A 26982-nucleotide genomic window follows, 5' to 3' on the forward strand; every position below is an offset into this window, starting at 1 on the left:
TTAAATGAATTCACAGGTTTTACACAGGTCTAAATGCTTTCTCAAAAGACTTAAGAATGGCATTGATACAACTCTGTTCTTTCTGTTCAGAAAAACCTGAGACCACTTTACATTTATTTTGGAACTGCTCTTTCACAGTTACATTTTGGTGTGACATTTGTGATTTTATCAATTGTTATGTAAATCCTAATGTTGATTTTAGGAGCACTTCCGGTGGGACGGGTTCACTTTCTGCCGTCGGTGTGGTGTCGCATATGCAGGTCATCTCTTCTGATGCACATGGATGTGTACACAAGTAAAGCTCTCACATTAACGTGTGTCTCTTGTAGACGTACAAAAGAAACAAAAGCTGATGCTCGCCGACGGCATCAGCCCGTTGTCCGAGCGCAGAGACCCAGCGCGCCCTGACGAGCGACTCTAGTAGCATGTTGGCTTGGGCCAAGGCGATAGATCACCGTGGCAACCTGCTGGTGTCGCGACTGCTTTTATACGGCATACTGGCGACGCTCCAACCGACGACGGTTGGTGATGAAATTTACATTCACGTTTAACGTTGAGAACACGAGTCAGACAGAGCGTTTTTATTGTACACACTTTTGTTGAAAACGGAACTCGAAACACAATGATATTTATAAACGAGTAGTCACAGAATGACATTTCCAGACCTAGCTCATTAATTATGCAAAACAACAGCCAATGGCGGTGCTACAAGCAATATTTGAATCGGTCATTCACAGATTGTTTGCCTCCAAATAAAGAGCTTTTGCTTATATCGTGTCGTCATTCTTTTCACCACCTAATCAATGAAATCAACGGGACTTGATGTACACATTTGAAAAAGCAAACTCTCTGTTCGATGTGAAACGGGGCTTTTAGGACATCTAGTGTAAGGAAAACAACGTTGCATGATATTACCAATCCTGTTTCGGAGCTACAGTATATACTCGTTTATGCTCTTTCGCAAATGCAACGCTTGGGGGGTGATGTGAAATTGTCATGAGATATCTTCTTTTTGATAAACGCATGGCTTTTACCACAAGATGACCTCTACCACTAGACGTCGTCATCACTTCTTCGATCGTTCCTAACAATTATTTATTAATAAAAATTAAAATCATATTTATTACAGTCTCTTATTCATATTTATTACAGTCTGTTGTTCATACAACGCTAATCAATATTCGGTTATGTGTGTTTGTGTGGCACTTTTAGGAGTGTCATTCATCAATTCAGTAAGTACTTTTAAACTCTTTTTATACTGGCTTTTACTTCTGTAAAGAAAATGAGAATCTGATTTGTCTTCTCCTTTCAATTGAACGTTTGCACCCCTTCGCCAGTAGAGGGCGTTGTTTGATAACCGTTGACAGTTGTAAAGGTTTCCTAATGGGTTTTAGCTGCTGAATGATTTAATTCTTTAGGTTCGAGCACACAGGCTGATCTCAGACCACAGTTTCTTAGGGAGTGCCTTAAAGAAAGATTTATTCTGCATACTCACTTTGCCATCCAACTCTTGAAGTAACTTTCTTGAACTAATATACATACATATGTATATATATATATATATATATATATATATATATATATATATATATATATATTTAGCCTGTATATCGTGTACATATTGAACAAGATATTATTATGAAGGGATTGAGGGATTTAAGCCATAGTAACTCCAAAAATACAGCTAGATAACACAATAAAACACAACAAAAACATGATAACATAATAAAAAACATGCCTTTAGAAATGAGAGTTATCTCATATGCAGGTCATCTCTTCTGATGCACATGGATGTGTACACAAGTAAAGCGAGTCTCACATTAACGCGTGTCTCTTGTAGACGTACAAAAGAAACAAAAGCCAATACACGCCGGCGATCCGACGGGCATCGGCCCGTTGTTTCCGAGCGCAGAGACCAAGCGCGCCCTGACGAGCGACTCTAGTAGCGTGTTGGCTTGGTGTCAAGGCGATAGGTCCCCGGCCCGAACAGATCTAGCAGGTGTCGCGACTGGTTTTATACGGCACATCGGCGACGCTACAGCCGACGACGGTTGGTGAGAAAATGTACATTCACATTTAACGTTGAGAACACGAGTCAGACAGAACAGAGCATTTTTATTGTACACACTTTTGTTGAAAACGGAACTCGAAACACAATGATATTTGTAAATGAGTAGTCACAGAATGACATTTCCAGACCTAGCTCATTAATTATGCAAAACAACAGCCAATGGCGGTTCTCCAACTGCACACAAAGCAATATTTGAGTCGGTCATTCACAGATTGTTTGAAGTATATAGACATGATATGACTTTGTTTGCTTAATAAGCAGTTTAGATCGTTGGATTACTCTGCAGTAATTGTGGCACATTACTGCAGAGCAATCAGGGTTAAGGTGCCTTGCTCAAGGGCACTTCATCCATGACCCTTGCTGGCTGGCATTGAGATTTGAATCGTCGACCTTCTGAACACAAGCCCAGCGCTTTAACCACTAGGCCACAGCCGCCTTGGGCGTAATAGACTGGGTTCTAAAGGGTCAGTGCCAGAGGGTCAGCCGGGATTTAAGCAATAGTAACTCCAAAAATAAAGCTAGATAACACAATAATACACAACAAAAACGTGATAACGTAATAAAAAACATGCCTTTAGAAATGTTTTATGAACGGAGTTATCTCATTTTGGAACCAAAGTCTTCATATAGGCTACTTTATAATGGCACTGATTGATGCAAGTAAACAGGCATGAAGCAAGGCACGAGAAGAAAATAAATGAAGTAGCAATACAAATAAGTGATGTGTTTTGAAGAAGAGAGAAAAAATCATGAAATGAGAAGGAAATGTTATTAGCAGGGGTCTACTCCTCAATCCTCATGAAGTCAACCTGATTCTCTTATTTGTAAAAGTAACGTTAATATTTCAGCCAGGGATAGTAATAAAACGAGAGAAATCACCTTTAAATGAATTCACAGGTTTTACACAGGTCTAAATGCTTTCTCAAAAGACTTAAGAATGGCATTGATACAACTCTGTTCTTTCTGTTCAGAAAAACCTGAGACCACTTTACATTTATTTTGGAACTGCTCTTTCACAGTTACATTTTGGTGTGACATTTGTGATTTTATCAATTGTTATGTAAATCCTAATGTTGATTTTACATACATTAAATGTAATTTTTGGTTTTCATGAATGTGAAAAGAAAAGTGATATTTATTTTATAAACCTTATTTTTCTGTTAGCTAAATTTCACATTCACAAATCTAAATTGTCTAAATGCACTCCTCTTTTTTTGAGGTTTAAATGCGAATTGAAAATGTACTTTGAGTAGCCTGTTGAGTTCTCTAAAAACTTAAAAGCTACAAGAACAGTGACTGTGTTTAAGGACTTTGCATCTAATCTGGATTGGAAGACTAAAGGAATTTAGTCTGGACTGAGGGAATCTGGAGCTTGTATTGACAATGATAATGGTTGTTGTAAATGTTTGTTTTTTGTTATCTTCTACAAGCATTTAATAAAAAAAAAAGATATATATATAAATATATTTCAGGCAGGGATTCGAGCACTTCCGGTGGGACGGGTTCACTTCCTGCGGTTGGTGTAGCGTCGCATATGCAGGTCATTTCTTCTGATGCACATGGATGTGTAGTAAAGCTCTCACATTAACGTGTGTCTCTTGTAGACCTACAAAAGAAACAAAAGCCGATGCTCGCCGACGGCATCAGCCCGTTGTCCGAGCGCAGAGACCCAGCGCGCCCTGACGAGCGACTCTAGTAGCATGTTGGCCTGGGCCAAGGCGATAGATCACCGTGGCAACTTGCTGGTGTCGCGACTGGTTTTATACGGCATATCGGCGACGTTCCAACCGACGACGGTTGGTGAGGAAATTTACATTCACGTTTAACGTTAAGAACACGAGTCAGACAGAGCGTTTTTATTGTTCACACTTTTGTTGAAAACGGAACTCGAAACACAATGATATTTATAAACGAGTAGTCACAGAATGACATTTCCAGACCTAGCTCATTAATTATGCAAAACAACAGCCAATGGCGGTTCTCCAAGCAATATTTGAATCGGTCATTCACAGATTGTTTGCCTCCAAATAAAGAGCTTTTGCTTATATCGTGTCGTCATTCTTTTCACCACCTAATCAATGAAATCAACGGGACTTGATGTACACATTTGAAAAAGCAAACTCTCTGTTCGATTTGAAACGGGGCTTTTAGGACATCTAGTGTAAGGAAAACAACGTTGCATGATATTACCAATCCTGTTTCGGAGCTACAGTATATACTCGTTTATGCTCTTTCGCAAATGCAACGCTTGGGGGGTGATGTGAAATTGTCATGAGATATCTTCTTTTTGATAAACGCATGGCTTTTACCACAAGATGACCTCTACCACTAGATGTCGTCATCACTTCTTCGATCGTTCCTAACAATTATTTATTAATAAAAATTAAAATCATATTTATTACAGTCTCTTAATCATATTTATTACAGTCTGTTGTTCATACAACGCTAATCAATATTCGGTTATGTGTGTTTGTGTGGCACTTTTAGGAGTGTCATTCATCAATTCAGTAAGTACATTTAAACTCTTTTTATACTGGCTTTTACTTCTGTAAAGAAAATGAGAATCTGATTTGTCTTCTCCTTTCAATTGAACGTTTGCACCCCTTCGCCAGTAGAGGGCGTTGTTTGATAACCGTTGACAGTTGTAAAGGTTTCCTAATGGGTTTTAGCTGCTGAATGAATTAATTCTTTAGGTTCGAGCACACAGGCTGATCTCAGACCACAGTTTCTTAGGGAGTGCCTTAAAGAAAGATTTATTCTGCATACTCACTTTGCCATCCAACTCTTGAAGTAACTTTCTTGAACTAATATACATACATATGTATATATATATATATATATATATATATATATATATTTAGCCTGTATATCGTGTACATATTGAACAAGATATTATTATGAAGGGATTGAGGGATTTAAGCAATAGTAACTCCAAAAATAAAGCTAGATAACACAATTGTTCCGCCCTTCGGCGTTTTAATTTGTTTCCTAGTCGGACCCGTTAGTACGGGCAAGCGTTCGAGCCGAGCAACAGTGCGGAAATCACCCTCGTGTCTGCGTCATCACAGAGTTTGGTTAAATCTTTGTCTGTAAGTCCTTTTTTCGTCAGAATTGTGGTTTCTGTATGATGTATGTTTACTTTAAGTAATGTGTGTTATTACGTTCGTGACTCTTTCAGTTTCATCGCGTATGCTCTAGTTTGAAGCTTTTTTGTTTTCTGACTCGCTGATTTATCTGCTCAGCAACGAGCCTCGACGTTTCGCCTTAGATTAAAGGCGGGCGTACACGGTGCGAATTCTGATGGTCGGAAGATCGTATGTCCACGCACACGTCACGAGTGAGTTTATCTGAAAATCATACGGACGAGGTGATAAACGACACGATTTTACGACCTGCCGATTTCCGAAGCAATCGCACAAAGTTCCGCGCCAAAAACATGGAGTCAGAGGAAGATTTGCTTTTTTTGTGGCAGCAATGGCTTGCGAAAGAATAAAAAAGAAAAGAAAAAGAAGGGCATGGCAAAGAGTTTGGCTGAAGAGCAGAGAAAAGCATGGACTTTCAGTTCTTCAAAAACAGCCGTGTGTCTGTGTGCGCATGCTTTGATGTGGTCGTGGAAGATATAGAAAAGTATATAACCATAGCGTGTCACGCAAGTTTGTGCATATAGCAACGTCGTTTTTATATATTTTTTGAACAAATGTTATTGCTGGATAGTCTAGGTATAATAATTGTATACATACTGTTTTTACAGGCCAAATGTTTGATATGGAATAGCCTACATATTGTATTGTGGGAGAAAAGTGATGCAGAGTCAGCATGATGCAAAAAACTGCCTTTAGGCCTTTTGTTATATGTTTAAATCCGCTGTAAAATATCATCACGGATGACCCTGTCATGGTACACGCTGCTGGAAACATCATACAGCGCTCGCTGTTCCTGCCAGAGTTCGGCGAGTTTATCCTCTTTTTCAATAGTCTATCTTCTTCTGTGGTTTCCTAGTTCGTGATTGGTCAACTTCAGATAGATCAACAAATCGGCTCGTTCAACCGCACACATGTCACGAATTCAAACCGATAGCTCACGAACTTTTTAGACATGTTTAAAAATGTTCGGGAGGTCGGGAAGTGCTCGTAAGGCACTCTGCTCGGATCGTAATTCCTCGCACTTGATACGAGCCGCGACCATACGAGCATACACGATTTCCACACGATTGAAAAAAATCGCATGCGAACTCGTACGACAGCAAAAATCGCACCGTGTACGCCCGCCTTTAGTAGTTGATTTATTTACATCTGTTGATTCGTATATATATTATACATGTAACAGTCTAACAGGTAGTTTGGTGATATTGCGGATGTTTGTTTTATTACTATACATTAAGGACACCTGTAGTTTATTGTGTGAAAGTGTTGATATAGAGAATGCTGTATACTGTATAGAGAGTTACTGGGTAATTCATGTTTATTGTGTAAGAGACACTTCAGATGTTACACTTTTGTAATGTTATTTTCTGTTTATTATTTCATTCTTACAGACTTAAATGGAGAAAACACTAAGAAATAAAACTGAGGAAGAAAAGAGTTCAAAAGATAAAACATCATTCCTCAATAAGAAGTCTGGAGTTTCTCTTCATTGCTGTTAACTATCTGTCTAGCTGTACAAATCAGACGTCGTACATGCGAGGGCAGAATAACAATAAAACACAACAAAAACGTGATAACGTAATAAAAAACATGCCTTTAGAAATGTTTTATGAACGGAGTTATCTTATTTTGGAACCAAAGTCTTCATATAGGCTACTTTATAATGGCACTGATTGATGCAAGTAAACAGGCATGAAGCAAGGCACGAGAAGAAAATAAATAAAGTAGCAATACAAATAAGTGATGTGTTTTGAAGAAGAGAGAAAAAATCATGAAATGAGAAGGAAATGTTATTGGCAGGGGTCTACTCCTCAATCCTCATGAAGTCAACCTGATTCTCTTATTTCTAAAAGTAACATTAATATTTCAGCCAGTGATAGTAAAAAAGCGAGAGAAATCACCTTTAAATGAATTCACAGGTTTTACACAGGTCTAAATGCTTTCTCAAAAGACTTAAGAATGGCATTGATACAACTCTGTTCTTTCTGTTCAGAAAAACCTGAGTCCACTTTACATTTATTTTGGAACTGCTCTTTCACAGTTACATTTTGGTGTGACATTTGTGATTTTATCAATTGTTATGTAAATCCTAATGTTGATTTTAGGAGCACTTCCGGTGGGACGGGTTGACTTTCTGCCGTCGGTGTGGTGTCGCATATGCAGGTCATCTCTTCTGATGCACATGGATGTGTACACAAGTAAAGCTCTCACATTAACGTGTGTCTCTTGTAGACGTACAAAAGAAACAAAAGCCGATGCTCGCCGACAGCATCAGCCCGTTGTCCGAGCGCAGAGACCCAGCGCGCCCTGACGAGCGACTCTAGTAGCATGTTGGCTTGGGCCAAGGCGATAGATCACCGTGGCAACTTGCTGGTGTCGCGACTGGTTTTATACGGCATATCGGCGACGCTCCAACCGACGACGGTTGGTGAGGAAATTTACATTCACGTTTAACGTTAAGAACACGAGTCAGACAGAGCGTTTTTATTGTACACACTTTTGTTGAAAACGGAACTCGAAACACAATGATATTTATAAACGAGTAGTCACAGAATGACATTTCCAGACCTAGCTCATTAATTATGCAAAACAACAGCCAATGGCGGTTCTCCAAGCAATATTTGAATCGGTCATTCACAGATTGTTTGCCTCCAAATAAAGAGCTTTTGCTTATATCGTGTCGTCATTCTTTTCACCACCTAATCAATGAAATCAACGGGACTTGATGTACACATTTGAAAAAGCAAACTCTCTGTTCGATGTGAAACGGGGCTTTTAGGACATCTAGTGTAAGGAAAACAACGTTGCATGATATTACCAATCCTGTTTCGGAGCTACAGTATATACTCGTTTATGCTCTTTCGCAAATGCAACGCTTGGGGGGTGATGTGAAATTGTCATGAGATATCTTCTTTTTGATAAACGCATGGCTTTTACCACAAGATGACCTCTACCACTAGACGTCGTCATCACTTCTTCGATCGTTCCTAACAATTATTTATTAATAAAAATTAAAATCATATTTATTACAGTCTCTTAATCATATTTATTACAGTCTGTTGTTCATACAACGCTAATCAATATTCGGTTATGTGTGTTTGTGTGGCACTTTTAGGAGTGTCATTCATCAATTCAGTAAGTACTTTTAAACTCTTTTTATACTGGCTTTTACTTCTGTAAAGAAAATGAGAATCTGATTTGTCTTCTCCTTTCAATTGAACGTTTGCACCCCTTCGCCAGTCGAGGGCGTTGTTTGATAACCGTTGACAGTTGTAAAGGTTTCCTAATGGGTTTTAGCTGCTGAATGAATTAATTCTTTAGGTTCGAGCACACAGGCTGATCTCAGACCACAGTTTCTTAGGGAGTGCCTTAAAGAAAGATTTATTCTGCATACTCACTTTGCCATCCAACTCTTGAAGTAACTTTATTGAACTTATATACATACATATGTATATATATATATATATATATATATATATATATATATATATATATATATATATATATATATATATATATATATATATATATATATATATATATATTTAGCCTGTATATCGTGTACATATTGAACAAGATATTATTATGAAGGGATTGAGGGATTTAAGCAATAGTAACTCCAAAAATAAAGCTAGATAACACAATAAAACACAACAAAAACGTGATAACGTAATAAAAAACATGCCTTTAGAAATGTTTTATGAACGGAGTTATCTCATTTTGGAACCAAAGTCTTCATTAGGCTACTTTATAATGGCACTGATTGATGCAAGTAAACAGGCATGAAGCAAGGCACGAGAAGAAAATAAATGAAGTAGCAATACAAATAAGTGATGTGTTTTGAAGAAGAGAGAAAAAATCATGAAATGAGAAGGAAATGTTATTAGCAGGGGTCTACTCCTCAATCCTCATGAAGTCAACCTCCATCCATCCATCCATTTTCTTCCGCTTATCCGGGACCGGGTCGCGGGGGCAGCAGTCTAAGCAGAGATGCCCAGACATCCCTCACCCTAGACACTTCCTCCAGCTCTTCCGGGGGGACACCGAGGCGTTCCCAGGCCAGCCGGGAGACATAGTCCCACCAGCGTGTCCTAGGTCTTCCCCGGGGTCTCCTCCCGGTCGGACGGGCCCGGAACACCTTCCGAGGAAGGCGTCCAGTAGGCATCCGTAACAGATGCCCAAGCCACCTCAGCTGACCCCTCTCGATGTGGAGGAGCAGCGGCTCTACTCCGAGCTCCTCGCGGGTGACCGAGCTTCTCACCCTATCTCTAAGGGATCGCCCAGCCACCCTGCGGAGGAAGCTCATTTCAGCCGCCTGTATCCGGGATCTTGTCCTTTCGGTCATGACCCAAAGCTCATGACCATAGGTGAGAGTAGGAACGTAGATTGACCGGTAAATTGAGAGCTTCGCCTTGCGGCTCAGCTCTTTCTTCACCACGACGGACCGGTACATCGACCGCATTACTGCAGAAGCTGCACCGATCCGTCTGTCAATCTCCCGTTCCCTCCTCCCCTCACTCGTGAACAAGACCCCGAGATACTTAAACTCCTCCACTTGAGGAAGGAACTCTCCACCAACCTGAAGTGGGCAAGCCACCCTTTTCCGACTGAGGACCATGGCCTCGGATTTGGAGGTACTGATTTTCATTCCAGCCGCTTCACACTCTGCTGTAAACCGTCCCAGTGCATGCTGAAGGTCCTGGTTTGAAGGGGCCAACACGACGACATCATCCGCAAATAGCAGAGACGAGATCGTGTGGTCCCCAAACCTGACACCCTCCGGCCCCTGGCTGCGCCTAGAAATTCTGTCCATAAAAATTACGAACAGAACCGGTGACAAAGGGCAGCCCTGCCGGAGTCCGACATGCACTGGGAACAGGTCCGACTTACTGCCGGCAATGCGAACCAAGCTCCTGCTTCGGTCGTACAGGGACCTGACAGCCCTTAGTAAAGGACCACAGACCCCATACTCCCGAAGCACCCTCCACAGGATGCCGCGAGGGACACAGTCGAATGCTTTCTCCAAATCCACAAAACACATGTGGATTGGTTGAGCAAACTCCCATGCACCCTCCAGCACCCTGTAGAGGGTGTAGAGCTGGTCCAGTGTTCCACGGCCTGGACGAAAACCACACTGTTCCTCCTGAATCCGAGGTTCTACTATCGGCCGTATTCTCCTCTCCAGTACCCTGGCATAGACTTTCCCGGGAAGGCTGAGAAGTGTGATCCCCCTGTAGTTGGAACACACCCTCCGGTCCCCCTTCTTAAAAAGAGGGACCACCACCCCGGTCTGCCATCCCAGAGGCACTGTCCCCGACCGCCACGCGATGCTGCAGAGGCGTGTCAGCCAAGACAGCCCCACAACATCCAGAGACTTGAGGTACTCAGGGCGAATCTCATCCACCCCCGGTGCCCTGCCACTGAGGAGTTTCTTGACTACCTCAGTGACTTCGGCTTGGGTGATGGACGAGTCCACCTCTGAGCCCTCAGCCTCTGCTTCCTCAATGGAGGACGTGACGGTGGGATTGAGGAGATCCTCGAAGTACTCCTTCCACCGACCGACGACATCCCCAGTTGAGGTCAACAGCCTCCCACCTCCACTGTAAACAGCGTTGGTAGGGCACTGTTTCCCTCTCCTGAGGCGCCGGACGGTTTGCCAGAATCTCTTCGAGGCCAGTCGATAGTCCTTCTCCATGGCCTCACCAAACTCCTCCCAGGCCCGAGTTTTTGCCTCCACAACCACCCGGGCAGCAGTCCGCTTGGCCTGCCGGTACCTGTCAGCTGCCTCAGGAGTCCCACAAGCCAACCAGGCCCGATAAGACTCCTTCTTCAGCTTGACGGTTTCCCTTACTTCCGGTGTCCACCACCGGGTTCGGGGATTCCCGCCTCGACAGGCACCGGAGACCTTACGGCCACAGCTCCGAGTGGCCGCTTCGACAATGGAGGCGGAAAACATGGTCCACTCGGACTCAATGTCTCCAGCCTCCCTCGGGATCTGGTTGAAGCTCTGCCGGAGGTGGGAGTTAAAGATCTCTCTGACAGGAGACTCCGCCAGGCGTTCCCAGCAGACCCTTACAGTACGTTTGGGTCTGCCGAGTCTGTCCAGCTTCCTCTCCTGCCATCGGATCCAACTCACCACCAGGTGGTGATCAGTTGACAGCTCCGCCCCTCTCTTAACCCGAGTGTCCAAAACATATGGTCGCAGGTCAGATGAAACGACCACAAAGTCGATCATCGACCTGCGGCCTAGGGTGTCCTGGTGCCACGTGCACTGATGGACACCCTTATGCTTGAACATGGTGTTCGTTATAGACAAACTGTGACTAGCACAGAAGTCCAATAACTGAACACCGCTCGGGTTCAGATCAGGGGGGCCGTTCCTCCCAATCACGCCCCTCCAGGTGTCACTGTCGTTGCCGACATGGGCGTTGAAGTCCCCCAGTAGGACGACCGAGTCCCCAGTCGGAGCACTTTCCAGCACCCCTCCCAGAGACTCCAAGAAGGTCGGGTACTCTGCACTGCCGTTCGGCCCGTAGGCACAAACAACAGTGAGAGACCTAACCCCGACCCGTAGGCGCAGGGAAACGACCCTCTCGTTCACCGGGGTAAACTCCAACACATGGCGGGAGAGCTGGGGGGCTATAAGCAGACCCACACCAGCCCGCCGCCTCTCACCATGGGCAACTCCAGAGTGATGAAGTGTCCATCCTCTCTCGAGGAGTGTGGTTCCAGAGCCCAAGCCATGCGTAGAGGTGATCCCGACTATCTCTAGTCGGAACCTCTCAACCTCCCGCACCATCTCAGGCTCCTTCCCCGCCAGCGAGGTGACATTCCACGTCCCTAGAGCTAGCTTCCATGTCCAGGGATCGGGCTGTCGAGGCACTCTCCTCCGACTGCCGCCCGATCCACAATGCACCGACCCCCTATGGTCCCTCCCGCACGTGGTGAGCCCACGGGAAGGCGGCCCCACGTCGCTCCTTCGGGCTGAGCCCGGCCGGACCCCGTGGGGAAAGGCCCGGCCACCAGGCGCTCGCATACGAGCACCGACCCCGGGCCTGGCTCCAGGGTGGTGCCCCGGTTGCGCCATACCGGGCGACGTCACGGTCCTTGTTTTTGTAAACATCATATGGGGTTTTTGAACCACTCTTAGTCTGACCCGTCGCCTAGGACCTGTTTGCCTTGGGAGACCCTACCAGGGGCATATAGCCCCCGACAACATAGCTCCTAGGGTCACTCGGGTACTCAAACCCCTCCACCACGTTAAGGTGGCGGTTCAAGGAAGGGTGAAGTCAACCTGATTCTCTTATTCAGGTTGACTTCATTCTCTTATTTCTAAAAGTAACATTAATATATCACTGGAAGAAATATTAATGTTACTTTTAGAAATAAGAGAATGAAGTCAACCTGATTCTCTTATTTCTAAAAGTAACATTAATATTTCTTCCAGTGATAGTAAAAAAGCGAGAGAAATCACCTTTAAATGAATTCACAGGTTTTACACAGGTCTAAATGCTTTCTCAAAAGACTTAAGAATGGCATTGATACAACTCTGTTCTTTCTGTTCAGAAAAACCTGAGTCCACTTTACATTTATTTTGGAACTGCTCTTTCACAGTTACATTTTGGTGTGACATTTGTGATTTTATCAATTGTTATGTAAATCCTAATGTTGATTTTAGGAGCACTTCCGGTGGGACGGGTTCACTTCCTGCCGTCGGTGTGGTGTCGCATATGCAGGTCATCTCTTCTGATGCACATGGATGTGTACACAAGTAAAGCTCTCACATTAACGTGTGTCTCTTGTAGACGTACAAAAGAAACAAAAGCTGATGCTCGCCGACGGCATCAGCCCGTTGTCCGAGCGCAGAGACCCAGCGCGCCCTGACGAGCGACTCTAGTAGCATGTTGGCTTGGGCAAGGCGATAGATCACCGTGGCAACCAGCTGGTGTCGCGACTGCTTTTATACGGCATACTGGCGACGCTCCAACTGACGACGGTTGGTGATGAAATTTACATTCACGTTTAACGTTGAGAACACGAGTCAGACAGAGCGTTTTTATTGTACACACTTTTGTTGAAAACGGAACTCGAAACACAATGATATTTATAAACGAGTAGTCACAGAATGACATTTCCAGACCTAGCTCATTAATTATGCAAAACAACAGCCAATGGCGGTGCTCCAAGCAATATTTGAATCGGTCATTCACAGATTGTTTGCCTCCAAATAAAGAGCTTTTGCTTATATCGTGTCGTCATTCTTTTCACCACCTAATCAATGAAATCAACGGGACTTGATGTACACATTTGAAAAAGCAAACTCTCTGTTCGATGTGAAACGGGGCTTTTAGGACATCTAGTGTAAGGAAAACAACGTTGCATGATATTACCAATCCTGTTTCGGAGCTACAGTATATACTCGTTTATGCTCTTTCGCAAATGCAACGCTTGGGGGGTGATGTGAAATTGTCATGAGATATCTTCTTTTTGATAAACGCATGGCTTTTACCACAAGATGACCTCTACCACTAGAGGTCGTCATCACTTCTTCGATCGTTCCTAACAATTATTTATTAATAAAAATTAAAATCATATTTATTACAGTCTCTTAATCATATTTATTACAGTCTGTTGTTCATACAACGCTAATCAATATTCGGTTATGTGTGTTTGTGTGGCACTTTTAGGAGTGTCATTCATCAATTCAGTAAGTACATTTAAACTCTTTTTATACTGGCTTTTACTTCTGTAAAGAAAATGAGAATCTGATTTGTCTTCTCCTTTCAATTGAACGTTTGCACCCCTTCGCCAGTAGAGGGCTTTGTCTGATAACCGTGGACAGTTGTAAAGGTTTCCTAATGGGTTTTAGCTGCTGAATGATTGAATTCTTTAGGTTCGAGCACACAGGCTGATCTCAGACCACAGTTTCTTAGGGAGTGCCTTAAAGAAAGGTTTATTCTGCATACTCACTTTGCCATCCAAATCTTGAAGTAACTTTCTTGAACTAATATACATACATATATAAATATATATATATATATATAGAGAGAGAGAGAGAGAGCCTGTATATTGTGTACATATTGAACAAGATATTATTATGAAGGGATTGAGGGATTTAAGCCATAGTAACTCCAAAAATACAGCTAGATAACACAATAAAACACAACAAAAACATGATAACATAATAAAAAACATGCCTTTAGAAATGAGAGTTATCTCATATGCAGGTCATCTCTTCTGATGCACATGGATGTGTACACAAGTAAAGCGAGTCTCACATTAACGCGTGTCTCTTGTAGACGTACAAAAGAAACAAAAGCCGATGCACGCCGGCGATCCGACGGGCATCGGCCCGTTGTTTCCGAGCGCAGAGACCAAGCGCGCCCTGACGAGCGACTCTAGTAGCGTGTTGGCTTGGTGTCAAGGCGTTAGGTCCCCGGCCCGAACAGATCTAGCAGGTGTCGCGACTGCTTTTATACGGCACATCGGCGACGCTACAGCCGACGACGGTTGGTGAGAAAATGTACATTCACGTTTAACGTTGAGAACACGAGTCAGACAGAGCGTTTTTATTGTACACACTTTTGTTGAAAACGGAACTCGAAACACAATGATATTTGTAAACGAGTAGTCACAGAATGACATTTCCAGACCTAGCTCATTAATTATGCAAAACAACAGCCAATGGCGGTTCTCCAACTGCACACAAAGCAATATTTGAGTCGGTCATTCACAGATTGTTTGAAGTATATAGACATGATATGACTTTGTTTGCTTAATAAGCAGTTTAGATCGTTGGATTACTCTGCAGTAATTGTGGCACATTACTGCAGAGCAATCAGGGTTACTGTGTGTTCACACCGAACGCGAATGAGGCGTCAAGCGCGAGTGATTTACATGTTAAGTCAATGTAAAGACGCGATAGACGCGCTTGCGGCGCGAATAGCGCGAATGAGGCGTCGCGAATGACGCGAATGACGCGAATGGCGCGAATGACGCGAATTGCGCGAATCGCGCGAGTTGAAAAATCTGAACTTTGGCGGAAATTCGCGCCGCGTTAACCAATCAGGAGCCTGCTTGAGTAGTGACGTAGACAACGTAGCGAGCAGAGGCAGAAATAAAAAATGGAGGACACGCTCATCTCAGTGTGTGGACACCCGGAGCTATATGATACGTGTTCATAAAAATAGGAATAAAAAGGATCTTGCTTGGAAGAAAGTGAGTGAGGAGGTCGGAGAATCCGGTAAATTGTAAAAACATTTTCGTGAAGCGAATTTCACTCGCGAATGACGCGAATAGCGCGAATGACGCGTTTTTCACGCGCGAATAGCGCGAATGACGCGAATGAAGCGAATGACGCGAATGAAGCGAGTAAACACAAAATGTTCAAGCGTCAAACTACTCGCGAATAGCGCGTTTTTGACGCCTCATTCGCGCTCTATGTGAACACACAGTTAAGGTGCCTTGCTCAAGGGCACTTCATCCATGACCCGTGCTGGCTGGCATTGAGATTTGAATCGTCGACCTTCTGAACACAAGCCCAGCGCTTTAACCACTAGGCCACAGCGGACCCCGAGCCGCCTTGGGCGTAATAGACTGGGTTCTAAAGGGTCAGTGCCAGAGGGTCAGCCGGGATTTGAGCAATAGTAACTCCAAAAATAAAGCTAGATAACACAATAATACACAACAAAAACGTGATAACGTAATAAAAAACATGCCTTTAGAAATGTTTTATGAACGGAGTTATCTCATTTTGGAACCAAAGTCTTCATATAGGCTACTTTATAATGGCACTGATTGATGCAAGTAAACAGGCATGAAGCAAGGCACGAGAAGAAAATAAATGAAGTAGCAATACAAATAAGTGATGTGTTTTGAAGAAGAGAGAAAAAATCATGAAATGAGAAGGAAATGTTATTAGCATACTCCTCAATCCTCATGAAGTCAACCAGATGCTCTTATTTGTAAAAGTAACGTTAATATTTCAGCCAGTGATAGTAAAAAAGCGAGAGAAATCACCTTTAAATGAATTCACAGGTTTTACACAGGTCTAAATGCTTTCTCAAAAGACTTAAGAATGGCATTGATACAACTCTGTTCTTTCTGTTCAGAAAAACCTGAGTCCACTTTACATTTATTTTGGAACTGCTCTTTCACAGTTACATTTTGGTGTGACATTTGTGATTTTATCAATTGTTATGTAAATCCTAATGTTGATTTTACATACATTAAATGTAATTTTTGGTTTTCATGAATGTGAAAAGAAAAGTGATATTTATTTTATAAACCTTATTTTTCTGTTAGCTAAATTTCACATTCACAAATCTAAATTGTCTAAATGCACTCCTCTTTTTTTGAGGTTTAAATGCGAGTTGAAAATGTACTTTGAGTAGCCTGTTGAGTTCTCTAAAAACTTAAAAGCTACAAGAACAGTGACTGTGTTTAAGGACTTTGCACCTAATCTGGATTGGAAGACTGAAGGAATTTAGTCTGGACTGAGGGAATCTGGAGCTTGTAGTGACAATGATAATGGTTGTTGTAAATGTTTGTTTTTTGTTATCTTCTACAAGCATTTAATAAAAAAAAAAGATATATATATAAATATATTTCAGGCAGGGATTCGAGCACTTCCGGTGGGACGGGTTCACTTCCTGCGGTTGGTGTAGCGTCGCATATGCAGGTCATCTCTTCTGATGCACATGGATGTGTAGTAAAGCTCTCACATTAACGTGTGTCTCTTGTAGACGTACAAAAGAAACAAAAGCTGATGCTCGCCGACGGCATCAGCCCGTTGTCCGAGCGCAGAGACCCAGCGCGCCCTGACGAGCGACTCTAGTAGCATGTTGGCTTGGGCCAAGGCGATAGATCACCGTGGCAACTTGCTGGTGTCGCGACTGGTTTTATACGGCATATCGGCGACGCTCCAACCGACGACGGTTGGTGAGGAAATTTACATTCACGTTTAACGTTAAGAACGCGAGTCAGACAGAGCGTTTTTATTGTACACACTTTTGTTGAAAACGGAACTCGAAACACAATGATATTTATAAACGAGTAGTCACAGAATTACATTTCCAGACCTAGCTCATTAATTATGCAAAACAACAGCCAATGGCGGTTCTCCAAGCAATATTTGAATCGGTCATTCACAGATTGTTTGCCTCCAAATAAAGAGCTTTTGCTTATATCGTGTCGTCATTCTTTTCACCACCTAATCAATGAAATCAACGGGACTTGATGTACACATTTGAAAAAGCAAACTCTCTGTTCGATGTGAAACGGGGCTTTTAGGACATCTAGTGTAAGGAAAACAACGTTGCATGATATTACCAATCCTGTTTCGGAGCTACAGTATATACTCGTTTATGCTCTTTCGCAAATGCAACGCTTGGGGGGTGATGTGAAATTGTCATGAGATATCTTCTTTTTGATAAACGCATGGCTTTTACCACAAGATGACCTCTACCACTAGACGTCGTCATCACTTCTTCGATCGTTCCTAACAATTATTTATTAATAAAAATTAAAATCATATTTATTACAGTCTCTTATTCATATTTATTACAGTCTGGTGTTCATACAACGCTAATCAATATTCGGTTATGTGTGTTTGTGTGGCACTTTTAGGAGTGTCATTCATCAATTCAGTAAGTACTTTTAAACTCTTTTTATACTGGCTTTTACTTCTGTAAAGAAAATGAGAATCTGATTTGTCTTCTCCTTTCAATTGAACGTTTGCACCCCTTCGCCAGTAGAGGGCGATGTTTGATAACCATTGACAGTTGTAAAGGTTTCCTAATGGGTTTTAGCTGCTGAATGAATTAATTCTTTAGGTTCGAGCACACAGGCTGATCTCAGACCACAGTTTCTTAGGGAGTGCCTTAAAGAAAGATTTATTCTGCATACTCACTTTGCCATCCAACTCTTGAAGTAACTTTCTTGAACTAATATACATACATATGTATATATATATATACATATGTATATATATATATATATATATGTATATATATATATATATATATATATATATATATATTTAGCCTGTATATCGTGTACATATTGAACAAGATATTATTATGAAGGGATTGAGGGATTTAAGCAATAGTAACTCCAAAAATAAAGCTAGATAACACAATAAAACACAACAAAAACGTGATAACGTAATAAAAAACATGCCTTTAGAAATGTTTTATGAACGGAGTTATCTCATTTTGGAACCAAAGTCTTCATATAGGCTACTTTATAATGGCACTGATTGATGCAAGTAAACAGGCATGAAGCAAGGCACGAGAAGAAAATAAATGAAGTAGCAATACAAATAAGTGATGTGTTTTGAAGAAGAGAGAAAAAATCATGAAATGAGAAGGAAATGTTATTGGCAGGGGTCTACTCCTCAATCCTCATGAAGTCAACCTGATTCTCTTATTTCTAAAAGTAACATTAATATTTCAGCCAGTGATAGTAAAAAAGCGAGAGAAATCACCTTTAAATGAATTCACAGGTTTTACACAGGTCTAAATGCTTTCTCAAAAGACTTAAGAATGGCATTGATACCCTCTGTTCTTTCTGTTCAGAAAAACCTGAGCAGTGGCGGCTGGTGAAAAATATTCTCGGTGGGGCTGTGCCATACTTTTTTGTTTCCGTAACCATCGCAATAAAATTTAACACAAACTGCAGGACAGCAGTGCTCAGTGAAATAGTCAGTAATTATTTAATGCCAATATTAAAAAGTTGAGGCATTCGTACACAAAAACATAAACATCATGATGCACAAACACAAGCCTTTTATTTGCATTTAAACTGAACTTGTAAACAATTGACTATTTCTACATATAAGTAACATCTTTTGGAAAGGCTGTTTGTGCCATTGGTAGTAAATAGGCAACACAATATGCATGCTGTCAGAACAGAGTGGAAAGTGGACAATAACATTAAATTATTATAAAGTTTATAGGAATTCTTACACTGTATAAAGGATGTATAATATAGAAATGGATATCAAGTGGCTGAACTCAAACCTTTGACTGGAAGAATAGCATAAAGTATTTTATGATCAAACTAAATGTAACTAATTGTTAATGTGCTCCAGAACTGCAACAATTGATTGATACAAAACATATATACAGTAATATTAGCAAACACACTATTAACATTTTTTAGAGTACCATATATAACTGAATGATTTTTATGCTAAGGTCAACTATATACAAAGAAACGTGTGTGTGTGTGTGTGAAGCTACGGGAGAAGCCGCGCATATACTGCTTCCCTTTTTCGCTAGCCTGCTGTTTGATTGAGAGGTCAGGTTGATCTGGGCCCAGCTCTTTCACCCGAACTTTCTCCGACAAAGTTCTCCTCTCAAACGGATCTTGGAGGAGAGATTTCACCGAGTTAGGGTTGGGTCTTGGAGGAGTAACGTCCGCGCTCGCCATTGTCGTTTAGTAAAAATGGCGCCCCTAGAGCCCAGTCCTTATTTTATCAGGGCTTGGGGCGATAAAATGATCGCCCTTCTTGGATTCTATTTAAGAACGCTGATTGGCTAAATTTTATGTCATACATTCATATCTTAAATTAGCAATTGGCTTAACTGCTACATAGACCCGCCTCCTTGGGGCGCTTTATCTATCGCCCCAGAGCTGATGAAGCGGTCAGACAGGCAGAGGAAAGGTTGCAAATATGATTTTGTATCATATTTTACATGTATTACTGGGTGCATTCCATATTTAAAACACACAAATATTGACATACTGATGTTTTTCTCATTATTATTACTATTTTTGTTTTAATTGTTTTAATTTTTTTTTGTGGCTTAAGGGGGGCGGCGCCCTAGCGCCCTCTATTGGCCGGCCGCCACTGGGTCCACTTTACATTTATTTTGGAACTGCTCTTTCACGGTTACATTTTGGTGTGACATTTGTGATTTTATCAATTGTTATGTAAATCCTAATGTTGATTTTAGGAGCACTTCCGGTGGGACTGGTTCACTTGCTGCCGTCGGTGTGGTGTCGCATATGCAGGTCATCTCTTCTGATGCACATGGATGTGTACACAAGTAAAGCTCTCACATTAACGTGTGTCTCTTGTAGACGTACAAAAGAAACAAAAGCTGATGCTCGCCGACGGCATCAGCCCGTTGTCCGAGCGCAGAGACCCAGCGCGCCCTGACGAGCGACTCTAGTAGCATGTTGGCTTGGGCAAGGCGATAGATCACCGTGGCAACCAGCTGGTGTCGCGACTGCTTTTATACGGCATACTGGCGACGCTCCAACCGACGACGGTTGGTGATGAAATTTACATTCACGTTTAACGTTGAGAACACGAGTCAGACAGAGCGTTTTTATTGTACACACTTTTGTTGAAAACGGAACTCGAAAATGAGCTACAAGAAAATGAGAATCTGATTTGTCTTCTCCTTTCAATTGAACGTTTGCACCCCTTCGCCAGTAGAGGGCGTTGTTTGATAACCGTTGACAGTTGTAAAGGTTTCCTAATGGGTTTTAGCTGCTGAATGAATTAATTCTTTAGGTTCGAGCACACAGGCTGATCTCAGACCACAGTTTCTTAGGGAGTGCCTTAAAGAAAGGTTTATTCTGCATACTCACTTTGCCATCCAATTCTTGAAGTAACTTTCTTGAACTAATATACATACATATGTATATATATATATATATATATATTTAGCCTGTATATCGTGTACATATTGAACAAGATATTATTATGAAGGGATTGAGGGATTTAAGCAATAGTAACTCCAAAAATAAAGCTAGATAACACAATAAAACACAACAAAAACGTGATAACGTAATAAAAAACATGCCTTTAGAAATGTTTTATGAACGGAGTTATCTCATTTTGGAACCAAAGTCTTCATATAGGCTACTTTATAATGGCACTGATTGATGCAAGTAAACAGGCATGAAGCAAGGCACGAGAAGAAAATAAATGAAGTAGCAATACAAATAAGTGATGTGTTTTGAAGAAGAGAGAAAAAATCATGAAATGAGAAGGAAATGTTATTGGCAGGGGTCTACTCCTCAATCCTCATGAAGTCAACCTGATTCTCTTATTTCTAAAAGTAACATTAATATTTCAGCCAGTGATAGTAAAAAAGCGAGAGAAATCACCTTTAAATGAATTCACAGGTTTTACACAGGTCTAAATGCTTTCTCAAAAGACTTAAGAATGGCATTGATACCCTCTGTTCTTTCTGTTCAGAAAAACCTGAGTCCACTTTACATTTATTTTGGAACTGCTCTTTCACAGTTACATTTTGGTGTGACATTTGTGATTTTATCAATTGTTATGTAAATCCTAATGTTGATTTTAGGAGCACTTCCGGTGGGACGGGTTCACTTCCTGCCGTCGGTGTGGTGTCGCATATGCAGGTCATCTCTTCTGATGCACATGGATGTGTACACAAGTAAAGCTCTCACATTAACGTGTGTCTCTTGTAGACGTACAAAAGAAACAAAAGCTGATGCTCGCCGACGGCATCAGCCCGTTGTCCGAGCGCAGAGACCCAGCGCGCCCTGACGAGCGACTCTAGTAGCATGTTGGCTTGGGCAAGGCGATAGATCACCGTGGCAACCAGCTGGTGTCGCGACTGCTTTTATACGGCATACTGGCGACGCTCCAACCGACGACGGTTGGTGATGAAATTTACATTCACGTTTAACGTTGAGAACACGAGTCTGACAGAGCGTTTTTATTGTACACACTTTTGTTGAAAACGGAACTCGAAACACAATGATATTTATAAACGAGTAGTCACAGAATGACATTTCCAGACCTAGCTCATTAATTATGCAAAACAACAGCCAATGGCGGTGCTCCAAGCAATATTTGAATCGGTCATTCACAGATTGTTTGCCTCCAAATAAAGAGCTTTTGCTTATATCGTGTCGTCATTCTTTTCACCACCACCGTGTGTGCTCCCTGCCTTTTCTCCTCTGTCTGAAGCTGATGTCTCAAAGATCATTGGCTCCAACCACCCTACCACCTGCCCACTGGATCCCATCCCCACCCATCTCCTCCAGGCCATCTCTCCAACGGTTGTGCCTGCTCTGACCCACATCATCAACTCTTCGCTCACCACTGGGACATTTCCCACAGCTTTCAAAGAGGCCCGCATCACACCGCTTCTAAAGAAACCCACCCTGGACCCTACACTGCTAGAAAACTACAGGCCTGTCTCCCTTCTTCCCTTCATCGCCAAAGCCCTGGAGCGAGTTGTGTTCAATCAGCTCTCCTCCTTTCTCATGCAAAACAACCTCCTGGACAGCAATCAGTCTGGGTTCAAGACCGGTCATTCCACAGAGACTGCACTGCTCTCAGTCATCGAAGCCCTGAGACTGGCAAAAGCATCATCCATGTCTTCTGTGCTCATCCTACTGGATCTGTCTGCTGCCTTTGACACTGTCAATCATCACATCCTCCTGGCTTCTCTCAGTGCTATGGGTGTCTCTGGAATGGCGTTGCAATGGTTTGAGTCCTACCTCTCGGGTAGGTCATTCAGAGTATCCTGGAGAGATGAGGTCTCCGCGTCCCAACAGCTCAACACGGGGGTGCCACAGGGCTCAGTGCTTGGACCGCTACTCTTCTCCATTTACATGACATCCCTCGGCTCGGTCATTCAGAAGCATGGCTTCTCCTATCACTGCTATGCGGACGACACACAACTCTACTTGTCATTTCAACCGGACGATCCGACGGTCGCTGCTCGCATCGCGGCATGCCTTAGTGACATCTCGCTTTGGATGAAGGATCATCACCTGCAGCTAAACCTTGCAAAAACGGAACTGCTTGTGATCCCGGGCAACCCAAAGATTCACCACAACCTTGCCATTCAACTAGGCTCATCAACGATTACACCGTCCAGCACAGCCAGAAACCTGGGAGTGGTAATCGATGATCGGCTTAACCTCACAAGTCATGTTGCCAGCACCACCCGGTCCTGTAGATTCATCCTCTACAACATTAGGAAAATTAGACCATTCCTATCGGAGCACTCTACGCAAGTCCTAGTCCAGGCTCTTGTCCTGTCCAAACTGGATTATTGCAATGCGCTTCTGGCTGGACTTCCTGCTTGCACAATCAAACCTCTCCAGATGATCCAGAATGCGGCGGCAAGAGTGGTCTTCAATGAACCGAAGAGAGCGCATGTAACTCCGCTCTTCATCAGGTTACACTGGCTCCCTGTTGCCGCCCGCATAAAGTTCAAGGCTTTGCTCCTGGCCTACAAGACCAACACCGGATCTGCACCATCGTATCTCCACTCGCTAATGCAGATCTATGTTCCTGCCAGATCACTGCGGTCTGCAAAGGAACAACGACTAGTGGTACCATCCCAAAAAGGAAAAAAGTCACTCTCCCGTACCTTCACTGGATCTGTTCCACATTGGTGGAATGATCTACCAGCTGCTACAAGATCAGCAGACTCGGTTGCCATCTTTAAAAAACACCTAAAAACGCATCTCTTCCGTCAACACGTTGCTGATTGAGTTTTTCCTAATTCTCTTCCCTTTCCTTCTTAAAAAAAAAAAAAAAAAAAAAAAAAAACTACTAACCTCACTATTCTTAGCTTTTATACTGTGCTAGGCTTTAATGGACTAGTTTGATGCACTTATGTATTTTTCGTTGCCTATGTTGTTATAATTGCTTCCAATGTTTCCTCATCTGTAAGTCGCTTTGGATAAAAGCGTCTGCTAAATGACTAAATGTAAATGTAAATGTAATCAATGAAAACAACGGGACTTGATGTACACATTTGAAAAAGCAAACTCTCTGTTCGATGTGGAACGGGGCTTTTAGGACATCTAGTGTAAGGAAAACAACGTTGCATGATATTACCAATCCTGTTTCGGAGCTACAGTATATACTCGTTTATGCTCTTTCGCAAATGCAACGCTTGGGGGGTGATGTGAAATTGTCATGAGATCACTTCTTTTTGATAAACGCATGGCTTTTACCACAAGATGACCTCTACCACTAGAGGTCGTCATCACTTCTTCGATCGTTCCTAACAATTATTTATTAATAAAAATTAAAATCATATTTATTACAGTCTCTTAATCATATTTATTACAGTCTGTTGTTCATACAACGCTAATCAATATTCGGTTATGTGTGTTTGTGTGGCACTTTTAGGAGTGTCATTCATCAATTCAGTAAGTACATTTAAACTCTTTTTATACTGGCTTTTACTTCTGTAAAGAAAATGAGAATCTGATTTGTCTTCTCCTTTCAATTGAACGTTTGCACCCCTTCGCCAGTAGAGGGCGTTGTTTGATAACCGTGGACAGTTGTAAAGGTTTCCTAATGGGTTTTAGCTGCTGAATGATTGAATTCTTTAGGTTCGAGCACACAGGCTGATCTCAGACCACAGTTTCTTAGGGAGTGCCTTAAAGACAGGTTTATTCTGCATACTCACTTTGCCATCCAACTCTTGAAGTAACTTTCTTGAACTAATATACATACATATATATATATATATATATATATATATATATATATATATATATATATATATATATAGAGCCTGTATATTGTGTACATATTGAACAAGATATTATTATGAAGGGATTGAGGGATTTAAGCCATAGTAACTCCAAAAATACAGCTAGATAACACAATAAAACACAACAAAAACATGATAACATAATAAAAAACATGCCTTTAGAAATGAGAGTTATCTCATATGCAGGTCATCTCTTCTGATGCACATGGATGTGTACACAAGTAAAGCGAGTCTCACATTAACGCGTGTCTCTTGTAGACGTACAAAAGAAACAAAAGCCGATGCACGCCGGCGATCCGACGGGCATCGGGCCGTTGTTTCCGAGCGCAGAGACCAAGCGCGCCCTGACGAGCGACTCTAGTAGCGTGTTGGCTTGGTGTCAAGGCGATAGGTCCCCGGCCCGAACAGATCTAGCAGGTGTCGCGACTGCTTTTATACGGCACATCGGCGACGCTACAGCCGACGACGGTTGGTGAGAAAATGTACATTCACGTTTAACGTTGAGAACACGAGTCAGACAGAACAGAGCATTTTTATTGTACACACTTTTGTTGAAAACGGAACTCGAAACACAATGATATTTGTAAACGAGTAGTCACAGAATGACATTTCCAGACCTAGCTCATTAATTATGCAAAACAACAGCCAATGGCGGTTCTCCAACTGCACACAAAGCAATATTTGAGTCGGTCATTCACAGATTGTTTGAAGTATATAGACATGATATGACTTTGTTTGCTTAATAAGCAGTTTAGATCGTTGGATTACTCTGCAGTAATTGTGGCACATTACTGCAGAGCAATCAGGGTTAAGGTGCCTTGCTCAAGGGAACTTCATCCATGACCCGTGCTGGCTGGCATTGAGATTTGAATCGTCGACCTTCTGATCACAAGCCCAGCGCTTTAACCACTAGGCCACAGCCGCCTTGGGCGTAATAGACTGGGTTCTAAAGGGTCAGTGCCAGAGGGTCAGCCGGGATTTGAGCAATAGTAACTCCAAAAATAAAGCTAGATAACACAATAATACACAACAAAAGCGTGATAACGTAATAAAAAACATGCCTTTAGAAATGTTTTATGAACGGAGTTATCTCATTTTGGAACCAAAGTCTTCATATAGGCTACTTTATAATGGCACTGATTGATGCAAGTAAACAGGCATGAAGCAAGGCACGAGAAGAAAATAAATGAAGTAGCAATACAAATAAGTGATGTGTTTTGAAGAAGAGAGAAAAAATCATGAAATGAGAAGGAAATGTTATTAGCAGGGGTCTACTCCTCAATCCTCATGAAGTCAACCAGATGCTCTTATTTGTAAAAGTAACGTTAATATTTCAGCCAGGGATAGTAATAAAACGAGAGAAATCACCTTTAAATGAATTCACAGGTTTTACACAGGTCTAAATGCTTTCTCAAAAGACTTAAGAATGGCATTGATACAACTCTGTTCTTTCTGTTCAGAAAAACCTGAGACCACTTTACATTTATTTTGGAACTGCTTTTTCACAGTTACATTTTGGTGTGACATTTGTGATTTTATCAATTGTTATGTAAATCCTAATGTTGATTTTAGGAGCACTTCCGGTGGGACGGGTTCACTTTCTGCCGTCGGTGTGGTGTCGCATATGCAGGTCATCTCTTCTGATGCACATGGATGTGTACACAAGTAAAGCTCTCACATTAACGTGTGTCTCTTGTAGACGTACAAAAGAAACAAAAGCTGATGCTCGCCGACGGCATCAGCCCGTTGTCCGAGCGCAGAGACCCAGCGCGCCCTGACGAGCGACTCTAGTAGCATGTTGGCTTGGGCAAGGCGATAGATCACCGTGGCAACCAGCTGGTGTCGCGACTGCTTTTATACGGCATACTGGCGACGCTCCAACCGACGACGGTTGGTGATGAAATTTACATTCACGTTTAACGTTGAGAACACGAGTCAGACAGAGCGTTTTTATTGTACACACTTTTGTTGAAAACGGAACTCGAAACACAATGATATTTATAATCGAGTAGTCACAGAATGACATTTCCAGACCTAGCTCATTAATTATGCAAAACAACAGCCAATGGCGGTGCTCCAAGCAATATTTGAATCGGTCATTCACAGATTGTTTGCCTCCAAATAAAGAGCTTTTGCTTATATCGTGTCGTCATTCTTTTCACCACCTAATCAATGAAATCAACGGGACTTGATGTACACATTTGAAAAAGCAAACTCTCTGTTCGATGTGAAACGGGGCTTTTAGGACATC

Source organism: Barbatula barbatula (assembly GCF_947034865.1).
Source record: "Barbatula barbatula genome assembly, chromosome: 10".
NCBI lineage: Eukaryota > Metazoa > Chordata > Actinopteri > Cypriniformes > Nemacheilidae > Barbatula > Barbatula barbatula.